Below are 14,472 nucleotides of genomic sequence, written 5' to 3' on the forward strand. Positions count from 1 at the left end.
TTAGATTTTCGTAATTCAGGAAACCTTTCCTTTCTCAAATGCAGCCAAACTAAATCTCCAGGTTCAAAATTTATTTCCTTTCTACCTTTATCACTAGCAAACTTATATCTAGCATTCGTACGCTCTATGTTTTCTTTAGTAGTTTCATGCAGTTTTAACATCAATTCAGCACGCCTAGTAGCATCAAAATTTAGTTTTTCAGAAGATGGCAAAGGCATTAAATCAATAGGAGCACGAGGCAACAAACCATATACAATCTGAAATGGGCACATCTTTGTAGTAGAATGCAATGATCGATTATAAGCAAATTCAACATGAGGCAAACAGTCCTCCCACATCTTAATATTCTTCTTTAGAACTGCCCTTAACATAGTAGACAAAGTTCTATTCACAACTTCAGTTTGACCATCAGTTTGAGGATGACATGTAGTAGAAAATAAAAGCTTAGTCCCCAATTTTGCCCACAAAGTCCTCCAAAAATGACTAAGAAATTTAGCATCACGATCAGAAACGATTGTGTTGGGCACACCATGCAAGCGAACAATTTCACGAAAGAACAAATCAGCAATATGAGTAGCATCGTCAGTTTTATGACATGGTATGAAATGTGCCATCTTAGAAAATCTATCAACAACCACAAACACACTATCATGTCCCTTCCTAGTCCTAGGCAATCCCAGCACAAAATCCATAGAAATATCTTCCCAAGGAGCACTAGGAACGGGTAGAGGCAAATACAAACCGTGTGGATTTAACCGTGACTTCGCCTTTTGACATGTCGTGCAACGAGCAACAAATCTCACCACATCTCTTCTCATCTTGGGCCAAAAGAAATGACCAGCAAGTATGTCCTCCGTTTTCTTTGCTCCAAAATGTCCCATTAAGCCACCTCCATGTGCTTCCTGTAACAACAACAAACGAACGGAGCTAGCTGGAATGCATAGCTTGTTAGCTCTAAACACAAACCCATCACTAACGATATATTTGTTCCATCCTTTCCCATCTTTACAATGCAGCAACACATCTTTAAAATCAGCATCATGAACATATTGGTCTTTAATCGTCTCTAATCCAAAGATTTTGTAGTCAAGTTGATTCAGCAAAGTATATCTCCTAGACAAAGCGTCAGCAATGATATTCTCTTTTCCTTTCTTGTGCTTAATAACATAAGGAAACGATTCGATAAATTCAACCCACTTAGCATGTCTACGGTTCAGTTTTCCTTGACTACGAATATGTTTCAAAGATTCATGATCAGAATGAATAACAAACTCTTTGGGCCACAAATAATGCTGCCATGTTTCTAATGTTCGCACAAGAGCATATAATTCCTTATCATAAGTAGAATAATTTAGAACAGACCCACTCAATTTTTCACTAAAATATGCAACAGGTTTGCCTTCTTGTAACAAAACACCACCCAATCCAATTCCACTAGCATCACATTCAAGCTCAAAAGTCTTATTAAAATCAGGAAGTTGGAGGAGAGGTGCATGTGTCAACTTATCTTTCAGCACGTTGAAAGCGTGCTCTTGTACTTTGCCCCAACTAAAATGCACTCCTTTCTTCGTAAGCTCATTCAAAGGTGCAGCAATGGTGCTAAAGTCCTTCACAAAACGGCGATAGAAGCCAGCAAGTCCTAGGAAACTCCGCACCTGTGTGATAGTCTTTGGCATAGGCCATCCATGTATCGCTTCTACCTTGGCTTGATCAACCTCAATTCCCTGTGGAGTCACAACATAACCAAGAAACGAAACTCGATCGGTGCAAAATGTGCACTTCTCAAGGTTACCAAATAAACGTGCATCTCGTAAAGCATTAAAAACAGCACGCATGTGATCAACATGTTCATCCATAGATTTGCTGTAGATCAATATGTCATCAAAGTATACTACCACAAATTTTCCAATGAAGGCACGCAAAACCTCGTTCATTAATCTCATGAAAGTGCTAGGTGCATTAGTTAACCCAAAAGGCATGACTAACCACTCATACAATCCGAACTTAGTTTTGAAAGCAGTTTTCCATTCATCTCCCAATTTCATACGAATCTGGTGGTACCCACTACGCAAATCAACTTTAGAAAAGACAATGGCACCACTCAATTCATCAAGCATATCATCTAAACGTGGAATAGGGTGTCGATAACGTATCGTGATATTATTAATAGCCCTACAATCAACACACATACGCCATGTTCCATCTTTTTTAGGCACTAAAATAACCGGAACAGCACACGGACTAAGAGACTCACGCACGTAACCTTTGTCGAGTAGTTCTTGCACTTGTCGCTGAATTTCTTTTGTTTCCTCTGGATTTGTCCTATATGGCGCACGATTCGGCAAAGATGCACCAGGAATAAGATCAATTTGGTGCTCAATCCCTCGTATAGGTGGCAGCCCCTCTGGTATCTCACTTGGAAATACATCAGAATACTCCTGCAAAATGTTAGTAATAACAGGAGGCAAAGAATGCTGCATATCTTGAATTGAAATCAAAGCATCCTTGCATACCAAGGCGTAGGCAACAGTAGTGGAAGCAAATAATTCATTAACATCAGTTTTTGTTGCAAGCAAGCAATGTCCTTTCAATTTTATCCCATCTTTGTTATTACCAACAGCTTTAATATTCTTGTTGTTCTCAGTTTTAGCTTTGGTAGCTTTAGCAACATCATCACGCACAATAGCCTCAGGGGACATGGGAAGCAAAATAATTTTCTTATCATGGTGTATGAGAGAATATTGATTTGATCTACCATGATGCATACAATCTGAATCAAATTGCCATGGTCTACCTAGCAGAATATTACAAGCATCCATAGGCACAACATCACAGTCAACAACATCACGATATGAACCAATAGCAAAATTAATTCGTACCAACTTGGTTACCTTGACCTTACCACTATTGTTGAGCCATTGAATGTGATATGGATGTGGGTGCGGTTTGGTCGTAAGTGCAAGCTTCTCCACCATGTCGCTGCTAGCCAAGTTGTTGCAGCTACCTCCATCAATGATCAAACGACATGAACGCTCCTTAATGACACACTTTGTTTGAAACAATGTATGTCGCTGATTCTGCTCTGCCTTCTCCATTTGTGCACTAAGCACACGCTGTACAATGAGGCTCTCATAATGCTCTGCATCATCTGCACCAATCTGTTCTTCGGGTGGTTCCTTAGTGCCTGCATCATCAGCCGCAAGCAAAGCAAGTGTAGCTTCATCCAAATCACTAGCAGAAGAATACCCACCATCGTCTTTTACCACCAAAACACGCTGATTAGGACAATCACGCTGCACGTGTCCATAGCCCTTGCATCGATAACACAGAACATCTCTTGTTCTACCCGTGGAGGCTACTGAAGAGGCACTACCTGCTGGTTTCTGGGCAGATTTGGTTGCTGAATTTGTGGAAGATGCACGTGGTTTGTCGCCGGAGGAAGGCGGGGGTGCTGGTCGACTTGGCGAGGGAGTTGGTGCTAGTGTACGACCGGTCATGGACGTAGTCGTGCGCTGTTGCCATGGTGTAGATTTTCCTGCAGAAACATTAGACCTTGCACTAGCACGTCGTCCCTGCACTTCCCTTTCAGCTTTGCAAGCAAGATGAAACAATCGGGTTACATTAGCATAATCTTTATAAGCAAGGATGTCCTGAATTTCCCTATTTAACCCGCCCAAAAATCTAGCCATAGCAGATTCCTCACCCTCCTCTATGTTACAACGCAGCATACCCATTTGTAATTCCTGATAATATTCTTCTACACTTTTAGTACCCTGTCTCAATTGTTGCAACTTGTTTAACATATCACGTGCATAATAAGAAGGAACAAATCTAGCCCGCATGACCCGTTTGAACGCATCCCAAGTTTGTGGCATGTTATTAGGATTCTTCTTACCATGTTCTATCCACCAAACAGAAGCAAATTCAGTAAACTCACTAGTAGCAGCTCTAACCCGCGCATTCTCAGGAAATTCATGGCATGCAAACTTTTGATCAACCGCAATCTCCCAAGTAATGTAAGCATCAGGGTCATATTTACCATCAAAAGGAGGTATTTTAAATTTAACCTTACTAAAAGCATCATCATTACCATGTACCTCACGTCGGCGAAAACCACCCATACCTCTACGGTTAGTACGTAGTCGCCGGCGATTAGGTGCTTCTTGGTCATCTTGTTCAGTATCAGCAACATAGTCATCCCAGTTACCTTCGGCGCCCTCATCACGCCCACCATTGGTATTAGCATGCATCTCATCAAATCGCCTCAAGAGTGCGACAAGGCTCTTGTCAATATGAGCAACTGTCATTTCCACATTTGCAAGTTTGGTGTTTGTGTCGATCTGTGTGGCCTCCAATTGCCCCATCTTTTCATTCGTCACCTGCATGTCATTATCAAGACCTTCCGTGTGCGTTTTCACCAGCCTTACAAAGTGTTGTATGATACCCTTGGTGCGAGGAGAGTGTGGCATATTACGAGAAGCATCATCAACCTCCAATCCTGCCATGGTTAGATGAATAGAGGCAACAAGAAAAAAAATGTGAAGGAATAAAAACTCTACAACTATTAGGATGTAGCTACTGCAAGGCGCTCACTCTCAACCTGCCTCACAAGCTCTTACCAATTCTTACCTTGCACAACAGGAGGGGTCAGCAACCAACAAGTCTGCAACCGTGGAATAAGTGTATCGGTGCCGCAGCAACACGACCTGTCAAACTGTAGTCAAAATATGTAGAGTTGTAGGTGGGCTGAAGCAAGGAATACACTAGTACCACGTTAGTTACAAAAGCAAGCTGAATAATCGTTCAACGGTGGTACTGTGCTGGTCCTAGGCTAAACCAGGCTAGAGACGTGAGCCTAGGCACAAAGGTAGTCACTGAAAAAAAACAACTAGCACAGCACAAAGAGAAACAACAGATTTAGAGATTCAGCCCCCTTCTTCTTCTTTTCCTTTTTTTTTCTTTTCTATTCTTTTTTTCTTCTTCTTCTTCTGTTTTTTTTTTGCAGGGGCCTAAACCCTTTTTTTCACTATGACAACCCAAACAATAAAGATATTGCTAACAGCCCCTTTAAATCAGACTTAACAAATCTTGTTAATATAGAAAGTCCAGAAATCTCTACGATGATTGCGGAGCGCTCAGAACGAATTTTGAGATAAGGTCAGATCCGTTGGAAAGAAGATAAGATAAGCTTTCCAGATTGTATTTAAACTTCAAAATCGGATATGATATGTATCCGTGGTGGCAAAAACGAACCAGAGATGTTTTTGGTGATGGTGGATCTCGTGGTGACCAAAACGTGGTAGAACTTAAAACTCTAAAGGAATAAACTAAGACCAGCAACTCGACACAACCGATGCAACCAAAAACTCAACAAGCCCTAACTAAGTAGTACTAGTAAATGCTCAATGGTTTATAGGATTGCGGTAAAACTAATCTACTATTTTTTTGGCTTTTTCTGGACTATAGGAGATAAGAAAACAGCGAAGAAAAGTAAATCTCTCACCGATAAACCTTGCTCTGATACCAACTGATGTGCACCCGTTGGGTGATTGCCCGATCTTTCGATGAGAGGGTGTGGAATAACTCGATTGGGGGAGGAGACGACGTTCACGGCCCGACTACAGCCTTCCAAAGACGCTGCGCCTTAGCAACCGATACACCACCTCCTATGGCTGTCACGATCTTGTGGAGCGTGACACCCTGGCCACTAGGGCACTCGTCCTGCAAGCAATCGAAGAACTAGCAAGAACAAGTAGAACAAGTACTGAATTACCAGATCTAAATGTAGGTTTAAAAATCAAACTCCAATATGGTGGGGTTCCGAAGACAAGAAGACGGGCGGCTGAACTAGCACGCGCGCTTGCAAGCAAGTAGCGAGAGCTAAACTTGATCTAAACAAAACCCGCTGTTCTTGGTGGCGGCTAGGGGGTTTATAAACATGGGAGGACGACCACAAGGGTATTGGGGTCGTGCTGCAACCCTAGGATGCGTCCCTAATGGACCTAACTTGATACACGACCCATTGGGCCAAAATAGGGTGACACAGCACCATGGGCAGAAAAGGCAGGAAATGTCTCGGTAAGAAAACAATGATTACGGCGGCCTCAGAACAGATATGACTATAATTCCGGATCCATATGAAAGTAGACTTGATAAGCTTTCCATGTTGTGCTTGAACATTCCAATCCGAGCCCGCATCTGACCGTGGTGACCGTCACAAGTTGGTGTTCTTCTGCAGTCCGAATCCAGCATGTTCAAATCCTTTTCCCTTTCGGTCTTCTCCCTGATTCCTAAGCAAAACAAGAGTGCACGGGTCTCCATGGTCTAAATATGATGGACATGAACTCAAGAGTGTAATCACCTGATGGTTGAGTTGACGAGCACGAGCGCGAGTAATGGGACCAGAAATTGGTACTTGTATTGGTATAGATGCATCAGTAGTGTGGATGTCTTCATCAATCATTATGATTAATCAGAACATGACTGGGTAAAAAGAAGTGATCAAGGGCACAACTTGCTTGGGACTTGAGATTCCAGGTAACAACTTGCTCTTTAGATGACACGTGTCCTCACTGCTAAACGTAGCAATACAGACAAACATGGTATAGGCAAAATTAACATCACATAAGAGCAAACTATATAAGAATATTCTACGCGTTGCTACGAGATCGTAGAAACAAGAACCACTAAATTCGGAGCTACGATTATTAAGTTATGAATTCTCGAAGGTTTATGTGATTAAATAGGAAAACTAGGTTCTAAGTTGATTATTATAAATCATGTGAGAAAGATATTCCTAAGAAACCATTAATTTAATTTTAATACAAGTTGTAACTTGATTAGAAAACATATTTTAATCAAATTACAACTAAGAAGTGAAAATATTACTTTAATTTTAAATTAAAGAAGTTAACCCAATGAACATAGGGTAAACAAATTAATTATTTACAAACATGTTTCATGATAAAATAAGGTTACCAAAGTGTAGATAGTTTTATTATGAAGCCAAGCTATTTGAACGGATTGAAACAGACTTAGAATGCACAAGTTATGAATTATCTAAGTTTATAGAGTTATTTTTTATATTCAAAATCAATTTTCCATTTTTATTTCCTAAATTCTAAAATCTTTGTACCGTGCACAACATTAGTACATAGCTCAGGGTTGATTTCAGTAAAAACCAGGACTTGTTTGAATGGCTTCTTTAACTGTATGGGATGGCAGGTTGATTACTTAAAACACTAGGGGCTCTTAAGGAAAAAGGCTATGGCGAAGGGGTATCGTTGATTCAGAGCTGTAGCATATGATATATGCAGCTTGGATTAGATTAGAGCTTCATCAAAATGGTACACGCTATAGACCGTCAATCCCAAGATCAGTGTCACAGATTTAATGAGATGTGCGATACCCGCTGAACTCCCGATGGGAGATCAACGCCCCAAAACGCGACCGGCCGAAGCGGTACCCAATTCACAAATCTAGCCGTCCGCGAACGGATCGATGGTGGCAACACCTTCTTTCCCTGGCTATCAACACGACGGCGCGCAGCGCCATGACCAACGATGTCAATCTCGAGCATAAAGTCTCCAAACTCGAAACCGATTAGGGCAACAGGGAGCGAGCAACATTGCGAACTAGCGGTTGGGTGGCAAACCATGAATCGCCCAGTCATAAGCCTTGGCCGTGGCGAAGTGTGGATTTTGGGGAGGTGTGGTACACCGACGAGGAATTGCGACTTACCCCCGGCACCATATGCTTGAAGGATGCCCACAACACCTTCCATGCGCACCGCGCTCCACCCTAGTCGAGTTCCCGAGGCCGAACCGGCGGTGGACACTAGATCCAAGCGCGGCGGTACTCCATCTTCTCTCTACTCCGATCCTGATGGTGGGGAAAAAGGGTTCACGACATGGTTTTATAGCCAGGGATGGGGACACCCATGGCTGGCCCGACCCCGAGATTAGCGCGGGATTGGGGGTGGTCTATTGCGGACTTGCGGTGAACTCGGTGGAGGACAGCTCCGGTCGCGGAGCAATTCTGTTGAGATGGTGACAACGAAGCACCCGGTGAAGCAGTCCCACAAGGCAGAGGGACGACTCACGGGTAGAAACTTGTGCGCGCGAACTGGGTGGCTGACCAATGGGCCCCGTATGGCGGCGTGGCATGAGTGTTTGGCAAAAGGGGCCCACACGCTAGCGACAACGGGCGTGGCCCAACGCGCACGCAGAGTAGGCCTGGCAAGAGGGAAATGGGCCGAGTAGTGGGCTGCACAGAATCAAGGGAGATGGGCCGCTCGTGAACATTTCGGCCTAGGTGAGGTCTTCTCATTTTTCTTTTTACTTTATGATTTCATTTCAATTTACAAATCCAAACTAAATCAAATTCAATTTTAAGACTCCAATATAAACTACATGTACATCACAAAATTTTCAGCCTGAATGCAAATATATATATATTATATTTGTCTTATTTTAGTTCTTTTATACATGATTCCCAATCATATAGTAGAGAATAGTCCATACCTTTTTAATTCTAGGGAAATATAATTTATATTTGTAGATTATATATATTTAAGAAATACTTTAACCCTAATTCTTATATATAACCTAATCCAATGGCAATTTAGTTTAACTAAATATCTTTAATTATTATTATTATTATTTTAAATATGTTCATTTTGGGAGTAGTAACTTCCAAATTATGAATATCTTTAAAGAAAGGCGTTTTGATTTAAAACCTTTGGAGAATTTTCCTTACTTTATTATTTTATATTATATGTATTTATTTATTTATTTTATGTTCATTGCCGCACGTCACCCATTCCGAAAACGGGTGTAGGGTGCATACAAAGCACGAGTTTTCGCCACCGGAACCATTTCTTCGTTTTTCGCAACGAACATGCCCATTCCACTACTTTAGGTCCAAAACTCATGTTTGGGGTGGTTTCGCGCAATTTTGTTGTCGCACGTCACCCATTCCGAAAACAGGTGTCGGGGTGCATACAAAGCACGAGTTTTCGCCACCGGAACCATTTCTTCGTTTTTCGCAACGAACATGCCCAATCCACTACTTTAGGTCCAAGGGTGGTTTCGCGCAATTTCGTTGCCGCACATCATCCATTCCGAAAACGGGTGTCGGGTGCATACAAAGCATGAGTTTTCGCCACCGAAACCATTTCTTCGTTTTTCGAAACGAACATGCCTAATCCATTACTTTAGGTCCAAAACTAATGTTTGGGGTGGTTTCGCGCTATATCGTTGCCGCACGTCACCCATTCCGAAAACGGGTGTCGTGGTGCATACAAAGAACGAGTTTTTGCCACCGGAACCATTTCTTTGTTTTTCTCAACGAACATGCCCAATCCACTACTTTAGGTCCAAAACTCATGTTTGGGGTGGTTTCGCGCAATTTCGTTGCCGCACGTCACCCATTCCGAAAACGGGTTTCGGGGTGCATACAAAGCACGAGTTTTTGCCACCGGAACCATTTCTTCGTTTTTCTCAACGAACATGCCCAATCCACTACTTTAGGTCCAAAACTCATGTCTGGGGTGGCTTCGCGCAATTTCGTTGCAGCACGTCACCCATTCCGAAAACGGGTTTCGGGGTGCGAACAAAGCACGAGTTTTCACCACCGGAACCATTTCTTCATTTTTCTCAACGAACATGCCCAATCCACTACTTTAGGTCCAAAACTCATGTTTGGGGTGGTTTCGCGCAATTTCGTTGCCGCACGTCACCAACTCCAAAAACGGGTGTTGGGGTGCATACAAGCACGAGTTTTTGCCACCGCAACCATTTCTTCATTTTTCGCAACGAACATGCCCCATCCACTACTTTAGGTCCAAAACTCAAGTTTGGGGTGGTTTCGCGCAATTTCATTGCCGCACATCACCCATTCCGAAAACGGGTGTCGGGGTGCATACAAAGCACAAGTTTTCGCCACCGGAACCATTTCTTCGTTTTTCGCAACGAACATGCCCATTCCACTACTTTAGGTCCAAAACTCATGTTTGGGGTGGTTTCGCGCAATTTCGTTGCCGCACGTCACCCATTCCGAAAACAGGTGTCGGGGTGCATACAAAGCACGAGTTTTCGCAACCGGAACCATTTCTTCGTTTTTCGCAACGAACATTCCCAATCCACTACTTTAGGTCCAAAACACATGTTTGGGGTGGTTTCGCGCAATTTCGTTGCCGCACGTCACCCATTCCGAAAACGAGTGTCGGGTGCATACAAAGCATGAGTTTTCGCCACCGAAACCATTTCTTCGTTTTTCGCAACGAACATGCCCAATCCATTACTTTAGGTCGAAAACTCATGTTTGGGTGGTTTCGCGCAATTTTGTTGTCGTACGTCACCCATTCCCAAAACTGGTGTCGGCGTGCATACAAAGCACGAGTTTTTGCCACTGGAACCAATTCTTCGTTTTTCGCAACAAACATGCCCAATCCACTACTTTAAGTCCAAAACTCATGTTTAGGGTGGTTTCACGCTATGTCGTTGCCGCACGTCACCCATTCTGAAAATGGGTGTCGTGGTGCATACAAAGAACGAGTTTTTGCCACCGGAACCATTTCTTTGTTTTTTCGCAACGAACATGCCCAATCCACTACTTTAGGTCCAAAACTCATGTTTGGGGTGGTTTCGCGCATTTTCGTTGCCGCACGTCACCCATTCCGAAAACGGGTTTCGGGGTGCATACAAAGCACGAGTTTTTGCCACCGGAACCATTTCTTCGTTTTTCTCAACGAACATGCCCAATCCACTACTTTAGGTCCAAAACTCATGTTTGGGGTGGTTTCGCGCAATTTCGTTGTCGCACGTCACCAACTCCGAAAACGGGTGTTGGGGTGCATACAAGCACGAGTTTTTGCCACCGCAACCATTTCTTCATTTTTCGCAACGAACATGCCCCATCCACTACTTTAGGTCCAAAACTCAAGTTTGGGGTGGTATCGTGCAATTTCATTGCCGCACATCACCCATTCCGAAAACGGGTGTCGGGGTGCATACAAAGCACAAGTTTTCGCCACCGGAACCATTTCTTCGTTTTTCGCAACGAACATGCCCATTCCACTACTTTAGGTCCAAAACTCATGTTTGGGGTGGTTTCACGCAATTTCGTTGCCGCACGTCACCCATTCCGAAAACAGGTGCCGGGGTGCATACAAAGCACGAGTTTTCGCAACCGGAACCATTTCTTCGTTTTTCGCAACGAACATTCCCAATCCACTACTTTAGGTCCAAAACTCATGTTTGGGGTGGTTTCACGCAATTTCGTTGCCGCACGTCACCCATTCCGAAAACAGGTGTCGGGTGCATACAAAGCATGAGTTTTCGCCACCGAAACCATTTCTTCGTTTTTCGCAACGAACATGCCCAATCCATTACTTTATGTCCAAAACTCATGTTTGGGGTGGTTTCGCACAATTTTGTTGTCGTACGTCACCCATTCCCAAAACGGGTGTCGGCGTGCATACGAAGCACGAGTTTTTGCCACTGGAACCAATTCTTCGTTTTTCGCAACAAACATGCCCAATCCACTACTTTAGGTCCAAAACTCATGTTTGGGGTGGTTTCGCGCTATGTCGTTGCCGCACGTCACCCATTCCGAAAATGGGTGTCGTGGTGCATACAAAGAACGAGTTTTTGCCACCGGAACCATTTCTTCATTTTTCGCAACGAACATGCCCAATCCACTACTTTAGGTCCAAAACCCATGTTTGGGGTGGTTTCGCGCAATTTCGTTGCCGCACGTCACCCATTCCGAAAACGGGTTTCGGGGTGCATAAAAAGCACGAGTTTTCGCCACCGGAACCATTTCTTCGTTTTTCTCAACGAGCATGCCCAATCCACTACTTTAGGTCCAAAACTCATGTTTGGGGTGGTTTCGCGCAATTTCGTTGCCGCACGTCACCAACTCCGAAAACGGGTGTCGACAACATACAAGCACGAGTTTTTGCCACCGGAACCATTTCTTCATTTTTCGCAACGAACATGCCCAATCCACTACTTTAGGTCCAAAACTCATGTTTGGGGTGGTTTCGCGCAATTTCATTGCCGCACGTCACCCATTCCGAAAACGGGTGTCGAGGTGCATACAAAGCACGAGTTTTTGCCACCGGAACCATTTCTTCGTTTTTCGCAACGAACATGCCCATTCCACTGCTTTAGGTCCAAAACTCATGTTTGGGGTGGTTTCGCGCAATTTCGTTGCCGCACGTCACCCATTCCGAAAACGGGTGTCGGGTGCATACAAAGCACGAGTTTTCGCCACCGAAACCATTTCTTCGTTTTTCGCAACGAACATGCCTAATCCATTACTTTAGGTCCAAAACTCATGTTTGGGGTGGTTTCGCGCAATTTTGTTGTCGTACGTCACACATTCCCAAAACGGGTATCGGCGTGCATACGAAGCACGAGTTTTTGCCACTGGAACCAATTCTTCGTTTTTCGCAACAAACATGCCCAATCCACTACTTTAGGTCCAAAACTCATGTTTGGGGTGGTTTCGCGCTATATCGTTGCCGCACGTCACCCATTCCGAAACGGGTGTCGTGGTGCATACAAAGAACGAGTTTTTGCCACCGGAACCATTTCTTCGTTTTTCGTGACGAACATGCCCAATCCACTACTTTAGGTCCAAAACTCATGTTTGGGGTGGTTTCGCGCAATTTCGTTGCCGCACGTCACCCATTCCGAAAACGGGTTTCGGGGTGCATACAAAGCACGAGTTTTTGCCACCGGAACCATTTCTTCGTTTTTCTCAATGAACATGCCCAATCCACTACTTTAGGTCCAAAACTCATGTTTGGGGTGGCTTCGCGCAATTTCGTTATCGCACGTCACCCATTCCGAAAACGGGTTTCGGGATGCATACAAAGCACGAGTTTTCACCACCGGAACCATTTCTTCGTTTTTCTCAATGAACATGCCCAATCCACTACTTTAGGTCCAAAACTCATGTTTGGGGTGGTTTCGCGCAATTTCGTTGCCGCACGTCACCAACTCCGAAAACGAGTGTTGGGGTGCATACAAGCACGACTTTTTGCCACCGCAACCATTTCTTCATTTTTCGCAACGAACATGCCCCATCCACTACTTTAGGTCCGAAACTCAAGTTTGGGGTGGTTTCGCGCAATTTCATTGCCGCACATCACCCATTCCGAAAACGGGTGTCGGGGTGCATACAAAGCACAAGTTTTCGCCACCGGAACCATTTCTTCGTTTTTCACAACGAACATGCCCATTCCACTACTTTAGGTCCAAAACTCATGTTTGGGGTGGTTTCGCGCAATTTCATTGCCGCACGTCACCCATTCCGAAAACAGGTGTCGGGGTGCATACAAAGCACGAGTTTTCGCAACCGGAACCATTTCTTCGTTTTTCGAAACGAACATTCCCAATCCACTACTTTAGGTCCAAAACTCATGTTTGGGGTGGTTTCGCGCAATTTCGTTGTCGCACGCCACCCATTCCGAAAACAGGTGTCGGGTGCATACAAAGCATGAGTTTTCGCCACCGAAACCATTTCTTCGTTTTTCGCAACGAACATGCCCAATCCATTACTTTAGGTCCAAAACTCATGTTTGGGGTGGTTTTGCGCAATTTTGTTGTCGTACGTCACCCATTCCCAAAACGGGTGTCGGTGTGCATACAAAGCACGAGTTTTTGCCACTGGAACCAATTCTTCGTTTTTCGCAACAAACATGCCCAATCCACTACTTTAGGTCCAAAACTTATGTTTGGGGTGGTTTCGCGCTATGTCGTTGCTGCACGTCACCCATTCCGAAAATGGGTGTCGTGGTGCATACAAAGAACGAGTTTTTGCCACCGGAACCATTTCTTTGTTTTTCGCAACGAACATGCCCAATCCACTACTTTAGGTCCAAAACCCATGTTTGGGGTGGTTTCTCGCAATTTCGTTGCCGCACGTCACCCATTCCGAAAACGGGTTTCGGGGTGCATAAAAAGCACGAGTTTTCGCCACCGGAACCATTTCTTCGTTTTTCTCAACGAACATGCCCAATCCACTACTTTAGGTCCAAAACTCATGTTTGGGGTGGTTTCGCGCAATTTCGTTGCCGCACGTCACCAACTCCGAAAACAGGTGTCGGGGTGCATAGAAGCACGAGTTTTTGCCACCGGAACCATTTCTTCATTTTTCGCAACGAACATGCCCAATCCACTACTTTAGGTCCAAAACTCATGTTTGGGGTGGTTTCGCGCAATTTCATTGCCGCACGTCACCCATTCCGAAAATGGGTGTCGAGGTGCATACAAAGCACGAGTTTTCGCCACCGGAACCATTTCTTCGTTTTTCGCAACAAACATGCCCATTCCACTACTTTAGGTCCAAAACTCATGTTTGGGGTGGTTTCGCGCAATTTCGTTGCCGCACGTCACCCATTCCGAAAACAGGTGTCGGGGTGCATACAAAGCATGAGTTTTCGCCACCGGAACCATTTCT

The sequence above is a fragment of the Zea mays genome, chromosome 3 (assembly GCF_902167145.1).
Source record: "Zea mays cultivar B73 chromosome 3, Zm-B73-REFERENCE-NAM-5.0, whole genome shotgun sequence".
NCBI lineage: Eukaryota > Viridiplantae > Streptophyta > Magnoliopsida > Poales > Poaceae > Zea > Zea mays.